This window comes from Ovis aries, chromosome 1 (assembly GCF_016772045.2).
Source record: "Ovis aries strain OAR_USU_Benz2616 breed Rambouillet chromosome 1, ARS-UI_Ramb_v3.0, whole genome shotgun sequence".
Classification (NCBI taxonomy): domain Eukaryota; kingdom Metazoa; phylum Chordata; class Mammalia; order Artiodactyla; family Bovidae; genus Ovis; species Ovis aries.
The window spans coordinates 17,445,993-17,467,347 of NC_056054.1; the positions used below are offsets into that span (position 1 = coordinate 17,445,993).

The 21,355-nt window shown below is 44.9% G+C and overlaps 1 long non-coding RNA gene across 3 annotated transcripts in view; it reads left to right on the forward strand.

Annotated features, from left to right (window-relative positions):
* Nucleotides 1-2,690: 2,690 nt before the first annotated feature.
* The window catches only part of LOC121819112 (uncharacterized), a 92,390-nt gene continuing 73,725 nt past the window's right edge, over nt 2,691-21,355 (forward strand). For all 3 annotated transcript variants that reach the window (XR_009596588.1, XR_009596589.1, XR_006059312.2), the window contains exon 1: nt 2,691-3,882. This is a non-coding gene — a long non-coding RNA (uncharacterized LOC121819112). The remainder of the gene's footprint in view (nt 3,883-21,355) is intronic.

Below are 21,355 nucleotides of genomic sequence, written 5' to 3' on the forward strand. Positions count from 1 at the left end.
AGGTGGAGACTCCCCCAGACCCTCTCTGGGCCCCCTGCCTCCTCACCCAGGACCTCTGTGTGTCCTTTGGTAACCCCAAGTACCTGTATGTCCTTCAGTAACCCCAAGGGCTTTCTGAGTCTTGGTTTCTTTCTCCACCCAAGGGGCATCATAATTCTGCCTGCCCTCCAGCGGTAGACAGAGCTTCAGAAGAGAAAAAGCAGGAGAAAGTGCTTCATCAACCACCCCACCATCATCTCTGACTCAGTCCCTTTATGTTTTAGGCTCTTCCAGAGGCTCAGTGGTTATGTTTTCTCTTGTCTCTGTAGCTCCTTGGCTCAGCTTTTTTCTCCTCCAGCGATATGTCTGTTCTGACTTGTTCTATGACTGCTCTTGGTCTGTGATTGACCTATCTCTGGATTTACTGAGTCATCCACATTAGCCCTGATGTGTTGAAGGTGACCCTGCTCTGGGGCCTGCTCCTTGCTCTCCTCCTCCTCCTCTCTCTTTCCTGCATCTTTTTTTTTTTTTTTTTTTTTTTTTAACATTTTTTAATCTTTTTTATTTTTTGCTGTTCTTTCCTGCTGCTCATGGGCTTTCTCTAGCAGGGGCGAGCTTTCTGTTGTGGTGCGTGGGCTTCTCATTGAGGTGACTTCTCTTGTTGCGGAGCTTGGATTCTAGGGAGCCCAGGCTTCAGGAGTTGTAGCACCCGGGCTCAGAAGTTGAGGCTCACAGGCTCTAGAGCGCTGGATTAGTATTTGTGGCACGTGGGCATAGTCGTCCTGTGGCACGTGGGATGTGGGGTTTTCCTGGACCAGGGATCAAACCCATATCTCCTGCATTGGCAGTCGAATTCTTAACCACAAGACTGCCACGAATGCTCTCTTTCCTGGATCTTCAAGATCTTCCCTTTCTTAGTTATTCACCTGGCCCCCAAGAGACTCAAGTTTCTACAGTATTTTAAAATTGGAACAAAAATTCCTCTTCTACTTACTCCCCCTCCAGCTTCCTCTCTGTTCATCCTTCACCAAATCTCTGTCAATAATTATCTACATTTCTTTACCTCCCCACTGTCCTTTTTAAAAGAATTTTTTTCCTTTTCTCTCCATTTCCTCTTTGTCTCTTAATTCTTTGCAACCTGGCTTCCACTCCCACCCCTCTTCTGAAACTGCATAAAGATCACTGTGGAAGGTTGAATGCTGGCCCCTGACATGATATGTCCAACTCCCAACCTTTGGAGCCTGTGAACGTGAACATACTTGGAATAAAAAGGGTCTTTGCAGATACAGTTAAGTGAAGGCCCTCAAGAGGAGATCAGCCTGGATTTAGGGTGGGCCCTACATACAACAACAGGTATCTTTACAAGAGAAGGTCAAGGGGAGTTATGAGACTGGGACATAGACAGGAAGGCCATATGAGTGCAGAGACACAGAGTGGACTTTCACACCCAGAAACCAAGAAACACCAAGGATTGCCAGCTGCTGTAAGAAGCAAGGAGAAAGGCACGAGGGGATGGGCTCAGGCTTAGAAGGAGCCAACCTGGAAGACGACTTCATGTGTTAGACTTTGGCCTCTAGAGCTGTGAGACAGTACACTGCTGTTGTTTTAAGCTCCCTAGTTGTGGTGATTTATGACAGCAGTCCCGGAAACCAGTTCAGGACTTCCCAGTGGTAAAGAATCCACCTGCGAGTGCAAAGGACACGGGTTCGATCCCTGGTCTGGGAAGATCGCACATCCCTCGGGGCAGCTAAGCCCACTCACTACAACAACTGAGCCCACTCTCTAAAGCCCCCCAACTGCAACTACTGAGCATGCGCTTAGAGCCTGTGCTCTGAAGCAAGAGAAGCCTTCACAATGAGAAGCCATCACAATGAGAAGCCCGCTCACCACAAAGAGAGAGTAGCCCCCACCTGCCTCCGCTAGAGGAAGTCTTCACGCAACAGTGAAGATCCAGTGCAGGCAAAAGTTTTAAAGAAGGAAACTCAGTTCAGTAATAATAATAGCCCCCAACCTTATGGAGTGCCTATCCTGGGCCTGGCATGGTTCTCAGTGCCTTCGTGCATTGCTTCATTGACTTTCTCCTCCCAGTGAAGGAGATGTACAGTAATAAAAAGCAGTATTAACATGTAACCAGATACTGAGGCTTTGCCATGTCTCTGGCATTTAAAAATTGAACCTTCCACCTGAGGAGTATGTTTTATTACTTTTCTCTTTTATAGATGAAGAGCCTGCAGACCAAAAACTTAGGTAATTTGCCCAAGGTTACACAATAAGCGTGTAGTAGAGCCAAGATTGCAACCCTGATGATTCCTGTGGGTATTCTTAACCACTTTGCCCCTCTTCTCAGGCCACTGAGGGAGAAGGATCCAGGAAGGCTCAGGGGTAAACTGACCCAGAATTGGATTTTGTATAGTTGGAATGGTGTAAGGGCCAAGGGATTGGTGAGTTTGTGGAAAGATCTATGGGGCTGGCAGGGTCTGTGTGGCTTGGAGGAATGGAGAGACAGGGAAGAGGAGATTGGAGATCTTGATAACCTCATACAGCGGATGCCTCTGAAGCAAGAGTGTGAGAAGCGTCTGTGGTCACCCTGGGGACACTGGAATTTAGGGTCCCTGAGCCTGTGCTCAAAATTCTCCAAGCCAGGCTTCAGCAATACGTGAACCGTGAACTCCCTGATGTTCAAGCTGGTTTTAGAAAAGGCAGAGGAACCAGAGATCAAATTGCCAACATCCACTGGATCATGGAAAAAGCAAGAGAGTTCCAGAAAAACATCTATTTCTGCTTTATTGACTATGCCAAAGCCTTTGACTATGTGGATCACAATAAACTGTGGAAAATTCTGAAAGAGATGGGAATACCAGACTACCTGACCTGCCTCTTGAGAAACCTGTATGCAGGTCAGGAAGCAACAGTTAGAACTGGACATGGAACAACAGATCCTATTTCCAAATAGGAAAAGGTGTACGTCAAGGCTGTATATTGTCACCCTGCTTATTTAACTTATATGCAGAGTACATCATGAGAAGCGCTGGACTGGAAGAAACACAAGCTGGAATCAAGATTGCCGGGAGAAATATCAATAACCTCAGATATGCAGATGACACCACCCTTATGGCAGAAAGTGAAGAGGAACACAAAAGCCTCTTGATGAAAGTGAAAGAGGAGAGTGAAAAAGTTGGCTTCAAGCTCAACATTCAGAAAACCAAAATCATGGCATCCGGTCCCATCACTTCATAGGAAATAGACAGGGAAACAGTGGAAACAGTGTCAGACTTTATTTTTTTGGGCTCCAAAATCACCGCAGGTGGTGACTGCAGCCATGAAATTAAAAGATGCTTACTCCTGGGAAGAAAAGTTATGACCAACCTAGATAGCATATTCAAAAGCAGAGACATTACTTTGCTGACTAAGGTCCGTTTAGTCAAGGCTATGGTTTTTCCTGTGGTCATGTATGGATGTGAGAGTTGGACTGTGAAGAAGGCTGAGGGCTGAAGAATGGATGCTTTTGAACTGTGGTGTTGGAAAAGACTCTGGAGAGTCCCTTGGACTGCAAGGAGATCCAACCAGTCCATTCTGAAGGAGATCAACCCTGGGATTTCTTTGGCGGGAATGATGCTGAAGCTGAAACTCCAGTACTTTGGCCACGTCATGGGAAGAGTTGACTCATTGGAAAAGACTCTGATGCTGGGAGGGATTGGGGGCAGGAGGAGAAGGGGACGACAGAGGATGAGATGGCTGGATGGCATCACGGACTCGATGGACATGAGTCTGAGTGAACTTCGGGAGATGGTGATGGACAGGGAGGCCTGGCGTGCTGCGATTCATGGGGTCGCAAAGAGTCGGACATGACTGAGCGACTGAACTGAACTGAACCGAGCCTGTGCAGTGCTGGGTGATGAAAAGGTCTAGTTGTGGCCATGGGAGTAAGCCATTGAACCAAACTGGGGCAGTGGAGGTAGTGGGTAGAGGGGGTGGGGAGACTGTGAGTATAGTCGGCTAGGTTAAGAAACCTGGAGGGCAAATTGCATTCCAAGGGACCTGAGAGTCTGCTCAGGAATTCAGAGGGTAAGCAATCATTGTTTGTGCTTATCGTGAAATCAGTGAAACCTGAGCTGGTTCTTGAAAAATAGGGGATGACAGACGCAAAAGCAAGAAGGGCTTCTGGGTATCAGGCCCAGAAAGAGGGAAGGCGTGGGAGAGGGAAGGTGTGGGCATCTGGTTTGTAGTTTAAGTTGGCTAGAGTTAAGGGTGCATAGTAGGGTGTGATGGGACTTGAGCTTTGAAAATGTCCTAATTTGGGTATGCTCCAAAGCTGATGCTGGATCAAGGATTTAGGTGTAAGTGCTTTATTTGAGAGGATGTCCCCAGGAAGCATAGTGAAGTGGTGGAGGAGAAAGAAAAGAGAGGAAAACCAATAAAAGATGAGAATGTTACTTTTTGGGAACTGGGAGCCCCCTGAAAGACTGTGTAGGACACACATCAGAAACGTCCCATAGGGAATTCCCTGACAGTTCAGTGGTTAGGGCTCTGAACTTTCACTGCCGAGGGCCCCAGCCTGGTGGGGAACTTAGATCCTTTAAGCCACACAGTGAGGCCAAATAGAAGGAAAAGAAAAAAAAGAAATGTCTCACAGAGCGACAAGAAAGCTGGAGTATTTGTCCATCAAATCTGATCAATTTCGCTGTCCTGCCGAGATGGATGAACCCACCACAGAAAACTTTTGGACAAAGAAGTGTAGGTGCTTGGGGTAGGAACCACCAGTGTGTACAGGAACTCCTCCCCAAATCTGTAGGTGATGTTCAAGGTGCACTAAAGGGATACAGGTGGTGGTGGCGGCGGGGGGGTTGGGGGGGTGTGGGGGCGGGGTGTACCGGTAGCATCTGTTGTAGAAAGGAAAGCTGAAAAGAGTTTATGGGAGCCTCGCAGTTCCTGTTAGAGATGTGCTGTTTCCTTGTTAGGCAATAGCAAGCCAGGGGAATATTCTGAGCTTAGGGATCTGTTTCTGACAGCTCCTGCCAAGTCCCCGAATGTGCTGCAGGGGAGGGGCAGTGAACGGAACTTAAAGGATGCAGGGTGGAGGGTGTGTGACGGGGCAGAGGGAAGGGGAAGATGGATGGAAAAAGGTGGGCCGCTGAAAGAGTGTGGCAGGCTTTAAGTGGACAGAGTGGAGCTGGGGGAAGAGAGGAAGTTACCAAGAGGGTGCGTGTCTCAGATAGGAATAGCAACACCTCTGGAACATGCCTTGTTCGGTTTGGGAAGCATCAAAAGAGGAACACTATGCTGAACACGCCAGAATCCTCTCTTGAGGTAGTCAGCTGGGTTCCACCTATATTTGGCATCCTTAAAATTTTTTAATTTTAAAAGTTCATTTGTTTTTTATTTAAAAAGATAAAAAAGTATTTTTGGCTGTGCAGAATCTTCATTGCTTTGCTCAGGCTTTCTCTAGTTGTGGCGAAGGGGCTACTCTTCATTGTGGTACATGGGCTTCTCGTTGCAGTGGCTTTTTTTGTAGAGCATAGGCGCTAGGGTGTGCAGGCTTCAGTAGGTGCAGCTCCTGGGCTCAATAGTTGCAGCTTGTGGGCTCTAGAGCACAGGCTCAGTAGTTGCCACTACAAGCTTAGTTGCTCTGAGGACCAGAGATTGAACCTGTGTCCCCTGCATGGCAGATGGACTCTTATTCACTACACCGTCAGGGAAGTCCCTAAAAGTCAATTTTAAAAGTAATTTCTATGTGCCATATATTAAAAAGCAGAGACATTACTTTGCCAACAAAGGTCTGTCTATTCAAAGATATGGTTTTTCTAATAGTCATGTATGGATGTGAGAGTTGGACTATAAAGAAAGCTGAGTGCCAAAGAATTGATGCTTTTGTGGTGTTGGAGAAGTCCCTTGAAAGTCCTCGGACTGCAAGGAGATCCAACCACTCCATCTTAAAGGAAATCAGTCCTGAATATTCATTGGAAGGACTGATCCTGAAGCTGAAACTCCAATACTTTGGCCACCTGATGCAGAGAACTGACTCATTTGAGAAGACCCTGATGCTGGGAAAGACTGAAGGCAGGAGGAGAAGGGGACGACAGAGGATGAGATGGTTGGATGGGTTTCGGTAAACTCCAGGAGTTGTTGCTGGAGCTGGACAGGGAGGCCTGGCCTGCTGCAGTCCATGGGGTCACAGAGAGTCAGACGTGACGGAGTGACTGAACTGAGCTGACGCACTCTGTCCGTATTGTCGCTCTTGCCTCACAGATATACTGGCAGATAGGTACCGTCATCTCATTTAGTAAGCGGGTAAACAAAGCCCTGGAGAAGCTGCGTCACGGGCACATACATGACGTGCCCCTTTCACACCTGCCGCACAGCTAGTAAGTGGGGACCAACCTTTTCGCCAAAGCCCTTTCTCCATCCCTCGTCTATCTGCGCATGACACTTGGCCTCAGGGAAATGAGTGAAACCGTCAGCACTTTACGCTTCTAAATCATGTTTGCTCAGGAGTGTTCCAGGTCACAGAGAGAACTTTGAGAGTCTGAGACAGACAGCCATCCCCATTGGACAGATGGGAAGGCCAAGGTCCAGAGACATGAAGTGGCTTCTCGGTCACATAGCTAGTCTCTGCCTCTTAACCCGAATCGCATTCTTGGACCTTTCCCATCCTGGACGCACAGGTCAGCAGGGAGGTCAGAGAAGGGAGGGAGAGCCAGTGGAGTCTGACCAAGGACAGTGACTGGGAGAAGGAGAGGAGGGAGGGGGTAGAAGCTGACCTGGGACCAGGCACTCAAACACTATTATCAGAAGCTTTTCTCTCCAATTTTTGTCTCAGCTCCCTTCGGTATTGGTTTCATTTTCAGGGGGTTCCCTTTGTACTTAGCAGCTCACACAAAAAGATAATTTTCCCCTAACACATCCAGCAAGGGGTCCAAGATAGACTTTCAGTAGCTCAGGTGGGTTATGTGCCCATCTCTGGACCAAGCCTATCATATGTAGGGTGATTGAACCTGGTAATGGGTCACATTTAGGTTATGTACCCAGCCTTGAAACTAAGAGAAGAGGTAAGCCCATCCAAACCCAAAGGGAAGTCAGATGCTATCTTTTTTCTGGACATGGAACAAAAAGAAAAAACAGACATCTTCTATCCTAGCCCCCCACTATCCATTTTCCAGGTAAAGAAACGGAGGCTCTGCAAAAAAAACCCAACAACAACAACAACAACAAAGTGCCTTGCCAAAGTTTATTCTACGTCTGGTATGGCAGAATTTGAACCCAGAATTTTCTCTGTATCTGTGTTCCTCCATGTCAGTGGGCAGGGTCTTTCTCATTCTTGGGATCTCGCCCTGCATGCCCCCTCCAGATCTTAGCCCATAATGGGTCCTCTATTCCAGTGCTGCTCAAAGTGTGGTCCACAAACTGTGCTGGGTCTGCAAACTCTTTGTTACCAGTCCATTGTGTGTTAAGTAACAACATTCTGAGTAAGCATTTAGAAAAAGTTTGCAACAATTTGACATCCAAGTGTGGTCATACAAAAAGATAGGTCTGAGATATGTTGTAAATAATTTGAGAAGTGTGGTTCTATCTGGTTATCTCTCTCTCTCTCTGTTGTTTGTTTGTTTTTTGTTTTTTGGTCATCTCTTTTTAAAAAAATATTTTGCATCCTCTTCCGTTTATAGGTTATATGACAAGATATTGAGTATAGTTCCCTATGCTAAATAGTAGGTCCTTGTTGGTTATCTATTTTATATTATAATACTAATATAATATATAGTAGTGTGTATATTTTAATCCCCAATTCCTAATTTATCCCACTTTCCCCACCTCCACGTTGGTAACCATAATTTTGTTTTTGAAGTCTATGAGTCTTTTTCTGTGTTGTAAATAGGTTCATTTGCATCTTTTTGTGGTTTTACCATTTAAGTGATATAATATGACATTTTTCTTTCTCTGGCTTGCTTCATTTAGTATGATAACTTCTAGGTCCATCCATGTTGCTGCAAATGGCATTACTGTATTTCACTCTTTCATGGCTGAGTCATATCCCATTGTATATACGTACCACAGCTTCTTTATCCATTCTTCTGCCAGTGGGCGTTTAGGTTGCTTCCATATCTTGGCTTTTGGAAGTAGTGCTGCTATGAACATTGGAGTGCATGTATCTTTGTTATCTTTTTTTAAACATTTTATTTTGTATTGGGGTATAGCTGATTAACAAATAATGTTATGATAGTTTCAGGCAAACAGTGAAGGGACTCAGCCATATGCATTCTCCCCCAAACTGTCCTCCCATCCAGGCTGCCACATAACATTGAGTAGAGTTCCATGCACTCTACAGTAGGTCCGTGGTGGTTACATTGTAAATATGTCAGTGTGTACTGACACACAAGCTCCCTAACTATCGCTTCCCCTCATCCTTCCCCTTAGCAACCCTAAGTTCAGCTCTCTAAGTCTGTGAGTCTGTTTCTACTTTGTAAGGAAGTTCATTTGTATCATTTCTTTTTAGACTCCACATGTCAGGGATATCATATGATAATTCTCCTTCTCTATCTTACTTCACTCAAGATGATACTCTCTTTCCATGTTGCTGCAAATGGCATTATTTCATTCTTTTTAATGGCTGAGTAATAGTCCATCGTGTATCTGTATCACATTTTCTTTACGCATCCCTCTGTCAATGGACAGTTAGGTTGCTCCCCTGTCTTGGCTATCTGAAATAGGCTATAGTGAACACTGAGATGCATGTATCTTTTTGAATTCTAGTTTTTTCTGGATATATGCCCAGGAGTGAGATTGCTGGGTCACACAGTAGTTCTATTTTTTTTTGTTTTTTAAGAAACCTACAACATACTGTTCTCTACCATGGCTGTACCAGTTTACATTCTCACCAACAGAGTAGGAGGATTTTCTTTTCTCCACACCCTTTCCAGCATTTATTATTTGTAGACTTTTTGATGATGGCCATTCTGACCAGTGTGAGGCGATACCTCATTGCAGTTTTGATTTTTATTTAGCTAGTAACTAGCAATGTTGAGCATCTTTTCATGTGCCTGTTGGCCATCTGCGTGGTTTCTCGTGGTACAGAATCTGCCTGCCAATGCAGGAAATGAGAGTTCCATCCCTGGGTTGTGAAGATCCTGTGGGGGAAGGAAATGGCTACCCACTTCAGTACTCTTGCTTGGGAAATCGCATGGACAGAGGAGCATGGCGGAATACAGTGCATGGAGTCACGATAGAGTTAGACATGACAGTGATAAACATCAACAACAACATTGTCTTCCTTAGAGAAATGTCCTTGGTTATTTCTTGTATTAAGACAAGAGCGAAGGAAACCGTGGTGGTGCTAGCGGGTCCTTCACAGGGAGGCCCTGGGAGGCTGACTGTCCATCCTGCCACTCAGGGTTTTGTCATCTGCTGGCAAGGGAGCTCTTCCTAGGAGCCCCACCCTTAGTGCAGGCTGCTGCAGCTGACATGCCTCTCCCACCTACCAGAGGGCGGACAGGGAGGGTCAGGCCCATGCAGCTCCACAGCCCCAGGCTCTTGGTTCTACTCCAGAGCCTCATTCTTGTTTTCAAAAAAGATCCCTCTGGCTGCAGCTGGGAAGTGAAGTATGAGCGCTGAAATGGATAGTGTTGCCTGTTGGGGGACCCTTGCTATGGTGTGGAACTGAGGAAGGAATCTTGTACTAAGGCGGTGATGACAGAGACAGAGAGGAGAGCACAGAGGTAATCAAGGGTTAGAAATGGGCAGTACTGGGTGCAGTGTTGCCCACATGTGTCAAGAACACATCTAGACTCCTGGCTTGCATGCGCACTTGAATGGTACTACCAGAAGAGCAGCTGGTTTGAAGGAGTAAGCCCTTGAGTATGGTTTTGGATAGGTTGTATTTGAGGTATTTCTGAGATGTCTAGGAAGCAGTTACCATTTTTCACTGCACCTAGTGAGATGCAGCTCACAAGCACATTTATCAAGAGCATTTTCAGTGAGTGATGGAGCAAGAAGCTTGTCAAGGGGCAGAGAGACTCGTGATGGTGATGGAGATGTTTATTATCTTCATTGTGGTGGTGGTTCCATGGGTGTAGACATGAAACTTATCAAGTTGCACACTTTCAGTAAGTGCAGTTTATAGCAGGTCAGTTATATCTCAGAAGCTGTCAGAAAAGGTGAGTGGAGTGAGGATGTGAGGTGAAGTGCGGGCAGCCTCCTTGAGAAGGTCAGCAGGAAAGGCTGAGAGTGGGTGCTGGAGGAGATGTGAGGTTGAGGATGTTGGCTTTTCTCTTTGTTTAGCAGGCGATTTGATCTTGTTCAAAAGCTAACAGGAAAGATGTGATGGAGAAGCAGAGTTAGGGAATTCCCTTGTGGTCCAATGGTTAGGACTCCATGTTTGCACCGCAAGGGGCACAGTTTTGATCCCTGATTGGGGAACTAAGATTCTTCAAGCCATGTGGTGTGGCCAAAAAAAAAAAAAAACAAAAAAAAAACCACCCCAAGGGGAAGATAGGATAATAAAAATTACAAAATTTGCAAAAGACAACCCTCAGAATAGGAGAAAATATTTGCAATCGAAGCAACTGGCAAAGGATTTATCTCCAAAAATATACAAGCAGCTAATGCAGCTAAATATCAAAAAAACAGACAACCCAATTTAAAAAATGGGCAGGAGACCTAAATAGACATTTCTCTAAAGAAGACATACAGATGTCCAACAAACACATGAAAAGATGCTTAACATCACTGATTATTAGAGATATGCAAATCAAAACTACAATGAGTTACCACCTCACACCATTCAGAATGGCCATCATCAAAAAATCTACAAACAATAAATGTTGGAGAGGGTGTGGAGAAATGGAACCCTCTACACTGTTGGTGGGAATGTAGAGTGATACACTATGAGAATAGTGTTGAGGTTCTTTAAAAACAAAAACATAGCTGTATATAAAATAGACAGCCAATGGGAATTTGCTGTATGACTCAGGGAACTGAAACAGGGGCTCTGTGACAATCTAGAAGGATGGGATGGGGAGGGGGATGGGAGGGACATTCAAGAGGGAGGGGACATGGGTGTACCTAAGGCTGATTCTTATTAATGTTTGACAGAAAGCAAAACTTTGTAAAGCAACTGTCCTTCAATTAAAAAATAAAGTGACAAAAGTCCCTAAAATTTAGAACTAACGTACAGATACAGAGAGTGTGCTTTAATTGTGTCTGACTCTTTGCAACCTCATGGACTGTAGCTCATGAGGCTCCTCTGTCCATGGGATTTCCATATGACCCAGTAATTCCACTTCTGGGTATATATCCTGGGAAAATCATAATTCAAACAGATACATATACCCCAATGTTCATAGCAGCAGTATTTCCAATAGCCAAGACATTGAAGCAACCTAAATGTCCAGCTGCTGCCAAGTCACTTCAGTCATATCCGACTCAGGGATGGATAAAGAAGCTGTGATACATATACACAATGGACTATTACTCAGCCATAAAAAGAAATGAAATTGGGTCATTTGTAGAGAAGTGGATGAACCTAGAGTATGTCATACAAAGTGAAGTAAGTCAGAAAGAAAACCAAGTATTGTAAATTTAATGCATAAATGTGGAATCTAGAAAAATAGTATAGATGATCGCATTTGCAAAGCAGAAATAGAGACAAATGTAAAGAACAAATGTGTGGATACCAAGAAGGAAAGGGAAGGGGTGGGAGGAATTGGAAGATTAGGGTTAACACACGTATACTATAAACACTATGTATGAAATAGGTAACTAGCGAGAACATACTGCGTAGCACAGGGACTCTGCTTAATGCTCTGTGGGGACCCAAATGGGAAGCAAGTCCAAAAGGAGTGGATATATGTATATGTATGTCCGATTCACTTTGCTGTATAGCAGAATCTAACACAACATTGTAAAGCAACTGTACTCCATTAAAAATTAAAATACAAGATTAAAAATTGAAAAATACAAGATTCCTGAGAAGGGGAGAAGGCAGGGCACCAAAATCCAGGTGGAGAACTTGCCTTGCTGCTGCGTCGCTTCAGTCGTGTCTGACTCTGTGTGACCCCATAGACGGCAGCCCACCAGGCTCCCCTGTCCCTGGGATTCTCCAGGCAAGAACACTGGAGTGGGTTGCCATTTCCTTCTCCCATGCATGAAAGTGAAAAGTGAAAGTGAAGTCGCTCAGTTGTGTCTGACTCCTAGCGACCCCATGGACTGCAGCCCACCAGGCTCCTCCGTCCAGGGGATTTTCCAGGCAAGAGTTCTGGAGCGGGGTGCCATCACCTTCTCTGAACTGGCCTTAGGTGAGAATACTAGTTCCTGTGTTGAAATAGAAGGGGAAAGGGAAGAGGATGGGTGTGGGGTTGTGTGTGCATGTGTGTGTGTGTGTGTGTGTGTGTGTGTGAAGATAAGGGGCGGTATTTTCTTTCTCTGTAGAGGAGAAGGGGGGGTCATGGCTGAGGATGAGGAAGCAGGTTTGAGGAGCATGATGAAAGCATGAAGTGGCCACGGGAGGGTGGATGGTGATGGGCAGTGTCCAAGGCCCATTTGAAGTGAACACCTAGAGTCAGGGGAAGCCCTCTGCCCTGCGGTATGCTGTTCTCAACAGTGTTTGGCTGCTAGGTACAGGAAGGAAACCGCAGGAACAGAAGGGAGAGGTTTGCTCAACCAGTGAGATCTCAAGACCAATGGGCAAGAGAATTCGTAGCAACAAACAGCTGTTACTAAAATGCTGGATCACCATCTGAGCTGTAATAAAGGACATGACTCACATCTACTAGAATTTATGATCAAATAGATAAAAGACAACACATGTTGGTGAGGAAGTGGAGAAAAGGGAACACTTGTCCACTCTTGATGGAAATGTAAATTGGCATAGCCACTATGGAGAATAGTGTGGAGGTTCTTCAAAAAATTAAGACTAGATCGGCCATATGATCCAGCTATCTTGTTGCTGGGTGTATGTCCAAAGGAAACAAAAACAAGATCTTAGAGATATCTTCACTCCTATGTTTGTGCATCAGTATTCACAATAACCAAGATATGGAAACAGGGTAAGTGCCTGTCAGTGGATGAATGGATAAAGAAAATGTGGTATATATACAGCGGAATATGACTCAGCCATGAAAAAGAAGGAAATCCTGCCATTTGTGATGGCAATGGATGGTCTTTGAGGTCATCATGTTAAATGAAATGTCAGGAAAAGACAATTATTCCACAGTATCACTTATGTGAGTAATCTAAAAATAGAATAAAACAACAAAGTCAAAATATTAAGGCAGTAGAAAAGTGTTTGTGAGGGGCTAGGAGGAAGAGAAGAAGAAAGACCTGAGGAAGAAGAGGGTGATGGGCTGAAAGAAAATAGAGTCCCAGGGGCTAGAGAAGGCAGTGATGAGCAGGTGGAGGGGACCTATGTAGTACGTCATGTAGTGGAAGACTGGAGGTTGTGATCAGGTGGTGGGATGCGTGAGTGGTGATCTTTTAGAGCTGAAACTATTATGGTTGTGGCAGGTGGGGCTGTTGGAAGTGGTGAATGATATAGCAGGTGAATGAGTGAATACATGTATGTGGTCACCTGAGCCATCTTCTTTCTCCAGTTAGCCCAGCAGCCTGTCTTCTTTTTTTCATCCTTTGATTCAAAATATCCTGGCCCCAAACCCCTCAACTTCTTCATTCTTTCTTCATGTTTCAGCTCCCATTGTCCCTTCCACTAAGAAGTATTTCCTGATTCCTACTCCAGGAGCAATACTTGTGAGAATTAAGCACCTGAAGTAAAGAGACCCCCCTACACAATAATCTCCTCATCTGTATTCCTGTTTGTTCCCCACTCTGGTTGAAACCCCATGGCAGGCACTTGTTCTTATTAACAATCATAAATGGCAGCTCACATCTACCGATTGCTTATGCATCGCGCTCTGTGCTGGGCTGGACCACACATTTCCATACTTCATCCCCATTTCACAATAGTTTTCTGGGTGTGTGGTACTATCACACCCTGTTTATCAGATGAAGAAGTTAAGACTACAAGGGGGCAAGTGCCTTACCCAGAACTGAGTCACCGCAAATAGAGGTTTTGCTCATCTTTGCATCTCTACTCCCAGAGCAGAGGGGGCTGATGTGTGTACCACCCAGGCATTCTATCTGGTTCCCAACTCCTCACCCTGCCCAGGTTCAGCTGCCTAAGTCACAGCTGGCTCTCAGCACAGGGTCCACGTGCCCTCAGCTTGTACAGAAGCAGAGAGCTAAGTTTAGAAGGACTCGGCAATGAGTAGTCCAGCTGCCCTGCTCATGCTGAGGCCCTGTTCTGGGTTGAATGTTTGTTTCCCCCCTACCCCAAATTCATATGTTGAAGCCCTAACCCCCAAGGTGAAGGCATTTGAAGATGAGGCCCTTGGGAGGTCATTAGAGTTAGATGAGATTATGAGGGTGGGGCCCTTCTGATGGAATTAGTGCCCTTGTGGGAGGAAACACAATAGTGAGAGTTCTCTCTCTCCATACACATGCACTGAGGACAGGCCATCTGAGAACACAGTGAGAAGGTCACCCTTTGCAAGTCAGGAAAAGAGGGCTCACCAGAAACCAAACTGTTTGGCACATTGATCTTGGACTTCTCAGCCTCCAGAGCTGTGCTGAATAAATGTCTACTGTTTAAGCCACTTGGTGGCATTTTGTGGCGGCAACTTGGGCAGACAGATACAGCCCCTCTTCTGTATCCTCTCAAAGTGCTCACACCTCCTTTCCCCTTGTGATGGCGAGCTTTCTGTCCCCTGAGGCAGCCATCCATCTGCCTGTGGGTAAGTTCCTGCATCTTCAGGGAGGAAATCTACCCACCAAGGCATCCACAGAACAATCCCAGCTCTGTCCTTGGGCCCCTCACAGAACAAGGCCACTCACTCTTCCCCAGTACCGCTTCAGATATCTGCAGGCAGAGGCCTCAACCATCCCAACCATTTCAGGTTTCCATGGGGACAGAGGCCGTATCTGTCCTGTTTTGTTTTTTTTTTTTTTTTTGCTTGCCCTCAGCACCTTGTACACTGCTTGCCCCAGAGGAGAAGCTTTTCACATGTTTTCTAGTTGAATGTTCAAAACTACTTTTCTCCAGGTCAAGCATTTCCAGTTCCTTTAACTATACCTCCAAGAACTTGTTTTCAAGCCTTTTGTCCCTTCTCTTTCCCCACCATGCTTCCACGCTCATTTTTCAGAAACTGAAACTTTGTTTCTATTGAAGAATGAGGTGTTGGTTCTTGTTTTGTTCAGTTGCTAAGTTGTGTCTGTCTCTTTGGGACCCTAAAGACTGCAGCAAGCTAGACTCCTCTGTTCTCCATGACCTCTGGGAGTTTGCTCAAATTCATAACTATTGAGTTGCTGATGCTATCTAACCATCTTATCTTCTGCTGCCCCCTTTTCCTTTTGCCTTCAATCTTTCCCAGCATCAGGGAAAGATTTTCTAATGAGTCAGCTTTTCACATCAGATGGCCAAAGTGTTCGAGCTTCATCTTCAGCATCAGTCCTTCCAATGAATATTTATGGTTGATTTCCTTTAGGATTGACTGGTTTGATCTCCTTTCAGTCCAAAGGACTCTCAAGAGTCTTCTCCAGCACCACAATTTGAAAGCAATTCTTCAGCACTCAGCCTTCTTTATGGACCGACTCTCACATCTGTAAATGACTACTGGAAAAACCATAGCTTTGACTATACGGACCTTTGTTGGCAAAGTGATGTCTCTGCTTTTTAGTATGCTGTCTAGGTTTGTCATAGCTTTCCTTCCAAGGAGCAAGCATCTTTTAATTTTATGGCTGCAGTCACTGTCTGCAGTGATTTTGGAGCCCCTTAAATTAAAATCCATCACTGCTTCCACTTTTTCTTCTTTTATTTGCATGAAGTGATGGGATTGGATGCCATAATCTTATTTTTTTAATGTTGAGTTTCAAACCAGCTTTTTCACTCTCTTCTTTCACCCTCATCAAGAAGTTCTTTAGTTCTTCTACACTTTCTGCTATTAGAGAGATATCATCTGCATATCTGAGGCTGTTGATATTTCTCCTGGCAATCTTGATTTCAGCTTGTGATTCCTCCAGGTTGACATTACACATGATGTACTCTGCATAGAAGAGGAATAAGCAGGGTGACAAAGTACAGCCTTACTGTATTCCTTTCTCATTTTGAACCTGTCCATTGTTCCATGTCTGGTTCTAACTGTTGCTTCCTGACCTGCATACAGATTTTTTAGGAGACAGGTAAAGTGGTCTGGTATTCCCATCTCTTTAAGAATTTTCCACAGTTTGTTTGATCCACACATTCAAAGGCTTTAGCATAGTCAATGAAGCAGAATTGATGTCTTTCTGGAATTCTCTTGTTTTCTCTATGATCTATTGAATGTTAACAATTTGACCTCTTTTTTCTCTGCCTTTTCTAAATCCTGCTTGTACATCTGGAAGTTCTCAGTTCATATACTACTAAAGCCTAGCTTGAAGGATTTTGAGCATAATCTTGCCAGCGTGTGAAATGAGCACAACTGGTGGTAGTTTGGGCATTCTTTGGCATTGCCCTTCTTTGGGATTTCTTTTCCATGGGGGTGGTCTTGATCCCTGTCTCTTGTACAATGTCACGAACCTCTGTCCATAGTTCATCAGGCAGTCTATCTATCAGATCTAGTCCCTTAAATCTATTTCTCACTTCCACTGTATAATCATAAGGAATTTGATTTAGGTCGTACCTGAATGGTCTAATGGTTTCCCCTGCTTTCTTCAATTTAAGTCTGAATTTGGCAATAAGGAGTTCATGATCTGAGCCACAGTCGGCTTCCAGTCTTGTTTTTGCTGACTGTATAGAGCTTCCCCATCTTTGGCTGCAAAGAACATAATCAATCTGATTTCAGTGTTGACTATCTGGTGATGTCCATGTGTAGAATATTTTCTTGCAAATAGCTGTGAAAAGAAGACAATTGAAAAGCAAAGGAGAAAAGGAAAGATATAAGCATCTGAATGCAGAGTTCCAAAGAAGAGCAAGAAGAGATAAGAAAGCCTTCTTCAGCAATCAATGCAAAGAAATAGAGGAAAACAACAGAATGGGAAAGACTAGAGATCTCTTCAAGAAAATTAGAGATACCAAGGGAACATTTCATGCAAAGATGGATCAATAAAGGACAGAAATGGTATGGACCTAACAGAAGCAGAAGATATTAAGAAGAGGTGGCAGGAATACACAGAAGAACTTTACAAAAAAGATCTTCACGATCCAGATAATCACAATGGTGTGATCACTCACCTAGAGCCAGACAGCCTGGAATGTGAAGTCAAGTGGGCCTTAGAAAGCATCACTACGAACAAAGCTAGTGGAGGTGATGGAATTCCAGTTGAGCTATTTCAAATCCTGAAAGGTGATGCTGTGAAAGTGCTGCACTCAATATGCCAGGAAATTTGGAAAACTCAGCAGTGGCCACAGGACTGGAAAAGGTCAGTTTTCATTCCCATCCCAAAGAAAGGCAATGTCAAAGAATGCTCAAACTACTGCACAATTGCACTCATCTCACATGCTAGTAAAGTAATGCTCAAAATTCTCCAAGCCAGGCTTCAGCAATACATGAACCACAAACTTCCAGATATTCAAGCTGGTTTCAGAAAAGGCAGAGGAACCAGAGATCAAATTGCCAACATCCACTGGATCATGGAAAAAGCAAGAGAGTTCCAGAAAAACATCTATTTCTGCTTTATTGACTATGCCAAAGCCTTTGACTGTGTGGATCACAATAAACTGTGGAAAATTCTGAAAGAGATGGGAATACCAGACCACCTGAACTGCCTCTTGAGAAACCTGTATGCAGGTCAGGAAGCAACAGTTAGAACTAGACATGGAACAACAGACTGGTTCCAAATAGGAAAAGGAGTACATCAAGGCTGTATATTGTCACCCTACTTATTTAACTTCTATGCAGAGTACATCATGAGAAACGCTGGACTGGAAGAAACACAAGCTGGAATCAAGATTGCCGGGAGAAATATCAATAACCTCAGGCATGCAGATGACACCACCCTTATAGCAGAAAGTGAAGAGGAACTAAAAGCCTCTTGATAAAAGTGAAAGAGGCGAGTGAAAAGTTGGCTTAAAGCTCAACATTCAGAAAACGAAGATCATGGCATCTGGTCCCATCACTTCATGGGAAATAGATGGGAAACAGTGGAAACAGTGTCAGACTTTGTTTTGGGGGGCTCCAAAATCACTGCAGATGGTGACTGCAGCCATGAAATTAAAAGATGCTTACCCCTTGGAAGGAAAGTTATGACCAACCTAGAGAGCATATTAAAAAGTAGAGACATTACTTTGCCAGCAAAGGTCCGTCTAGTCAAGGCTATGGTTTTTCCAGTAGTCATGTATGGATATGAGAGTTGGACTGTGAAGAAAGCTGAGCGCTGAAGAATTGATACTTCTGAACTGTGATGTTGCAGAAGACTCTTGAGAGTCCCTTGGACTGCAAGGAGATCCAACCAGTCCATCCTAAAGGAGATCAGTCCTAGGTGTTCTTTGGAAGAAATGATGCTAAAGCTGAAACTCCAGTACTTTGGCCACCTCATGTGAAGAGTTGACTCATTGGAAAAGACTGAGGCTGGGAGGGATTGGAGGCAGGAGGAGAAGGGGACGACCCAGGATGAGATGGCTGGATGGCATCACCGACTAGATGGATGTGAGTCTGAGTGAACTCCGGGAGTTGGTGATGGACAGGGAGGCCTGGCATGCTGCTATTCATGGGGTTGCAAAGAGTTGGACACGACTGAGCCACTAAACTGAACTGAACTGAACTTCTTTGGACTTGGAATGAAAACTGACCTTTTCCAGTCACTGCTGAGTTTCCCAAATTTGCTGACATATTAAGTGCAGCACTTTAACGGCATTATCTTTCAGGATTTTCAATAGCTCAGCTGGTTTTTACAGCGTGCCAAATTGTCCAACATTTCTCTTATGTCTTCCCTCTTTCAGTACTCCTCTACCTGCTTTTCCCTTCCATTTACACACTTCCCGAATGTTTAAAAGCAAGAAGAAAGAAAAGAAGAGCTGGCGTTTGTTTATGTTCGCTAGTGCTACCCCCAAGGTGTTCCACACTGTTCACAGGAGTCTAACCTAGGATAGGAGGAGAGTGGGGCGTGCAGGTGTTTAAGGCCAGAGCTCTGGAGCCCAGCAGGGCTGCATGCGTGCGTGTTCAGTCGTGTCTGACTCTTTGGGACCCCATGGACTCTAACCTGCCAGGCTCCTCTGTTCGTAGAATTTTCTAGGCACAGCTCCAGTGCTATGTGATGGGGCAGGTAGTGACCTGTCTGAGCCTGGGATTCCTCGTTGGTAAATACATCATCTACCTCCTGCCTCTACCTCAGAGGAAGAGCAAATGAGATCACTGATATCTGAGACAATACCCTTAGCAGGGTGCCAGAACTTGGTGTCCAGAATGCTGATGATGGTGAAGGAGGTGAGGGGAGGCTGCAGGTCCTGAAGTAGAAGGGTGATGGCATCTCAGTGGGTAGGAGCTGGCTTCAAATCCCAGCTCATTCTCTGACAGGCTGGTCTCCTTGGATAAGCAACTTTACTTCTCTGAGCCTCTCTGTCCTCATCCGCCAAAATGGAGATGCAAGGTAATTGGGAGGACTCACTGGGTGGCTTGGAAGCCCCCAGCATGGTGACAGATCCTCAACAGAGGTTTGTTCTTGGTCCTTTCCCGTGTGGTATGAGCTCCCGTGTCTCCCTCTCAGCGAGTCATTCAGGAGGGAGGTCTGATTCCCTTGGTAGACATGGAGGTACGTAACTGCGGAGGAAGAAGTGCAGGTTTGCTGGGCCGTCACAAGGAAGGCCTCGTGTCCTTTACAGCACGAGGCTGGTCCCCACCTGTCTCCTGAGGCCCATTACCTGGAGCCTCCCACCATCTTCCCCTCATAATGATGCTCTGGACTGATTGAACTTGCTGCTGAACAGAAGCACCTAGTATGTAAGTGAATATTTATTGAATGAATAAATGAATGTGACAGGATAAAACTCAGTCTTTTTTTTTTTTTTAACTAGTAAGCCTAAGCCACTATTCATCTTGCGTTTGTGATTATTTTTAAATTACAAAAGAAAGGCCTGTTGCTTCTAGAAAAAAAATTAGAAAATACAACCGATCAAAAAGGAAAAAATGATAACCCCATGCAATCCTACTGTCCAGCCATACCTACTGGTGTTAATAACTGTATAGAGCCTTCCAGGCATTCTTCTAAGCAATCGCATTCCAATATCAGTTGTTGTGGGAATTTCATATTTTGAGAACTGGCTTTATTTTCCTTTCCACCTTGGAATGTTGTGGATGTCTCTCCGTGTCATTGTGGATTCTTGTGAGAAATCTTTGGATTCACTATTTGTGTGATGTTGCATTGTGTGAATATTCCATGTGCAGTACGGTGCTTAGTCACTCAGTTGTGTCCGACTCTTTGCGACCCCCTGGACTGTAGCCCTCCAGGCTCTTCTGTCCGTGGGGGTTCTCCAGGCAAGAATACTGGAGTGGATTGCCATGCGCTCCTTCAGGGGATCTTCCCAACCCAGGGATTGAACCCAGGTCTTCCGCATTGCAGGCGGATTCTTTACCAGCCGAGCCTTCAGGGAAGCCCTATCATTTTAAAAAGCAAACATTAAAAAATCCTTTCCAACCTGAATCTCTAGCTCTGTCTCCTCAGTATTTGATTTGGTTTCTAGCAAAGCCAGAGGGCAATAGCATTGGTGGACGCCATGTCACTTTACACACAAGCCCCTCTTTGACCCCCCCCCCACAGGTGCTGAGCAACAGGTGGTATGTATGGTAGCAGAGAGCAGGGCTGCTCTGACATCAGGCTGCCTGTGGATGCCCCCAGGATGCCCCCAGGATACCCTCAGGATGCCCAGCAGACACTCCTCTGTTTCCCCATCTGTAAAACGGGGACAAAAATACATTTTTATGAACTTGTCAGGAAGATGATTAATATATGAAAAGTGCCAAGCACGAAGAATGCCTGGCATGAAGTACATAGTCAACAAATGGTAGCTATTATTCTTAATATAGTAAGGAAGTAATGCTTAGCTCCAACTGATAGGTGAGGGATCACCTCACAAATAGCTGAAATGACTTGCTTATTAACACACTTCAGGATAATCTAAATTCTGGCTCCAAAATGAACTAGAATCCATTTAACATCTTTAAGATACAACGTACGACAGTGGGCATTTTGCATAATTTTGGATGATGTCCCCTTGCTTCAATTAGGGTCCTGCAAATATGGCACATAGAATATCCTATTTCACACTATTGCATGGATATTGTTGTCCTTGTTTGGTGGAAGAGAACTTGAGACCCATAGAAGTTGAGGGACTTTCGCAAGTTCACACAGTGAGCAAATAACAAGG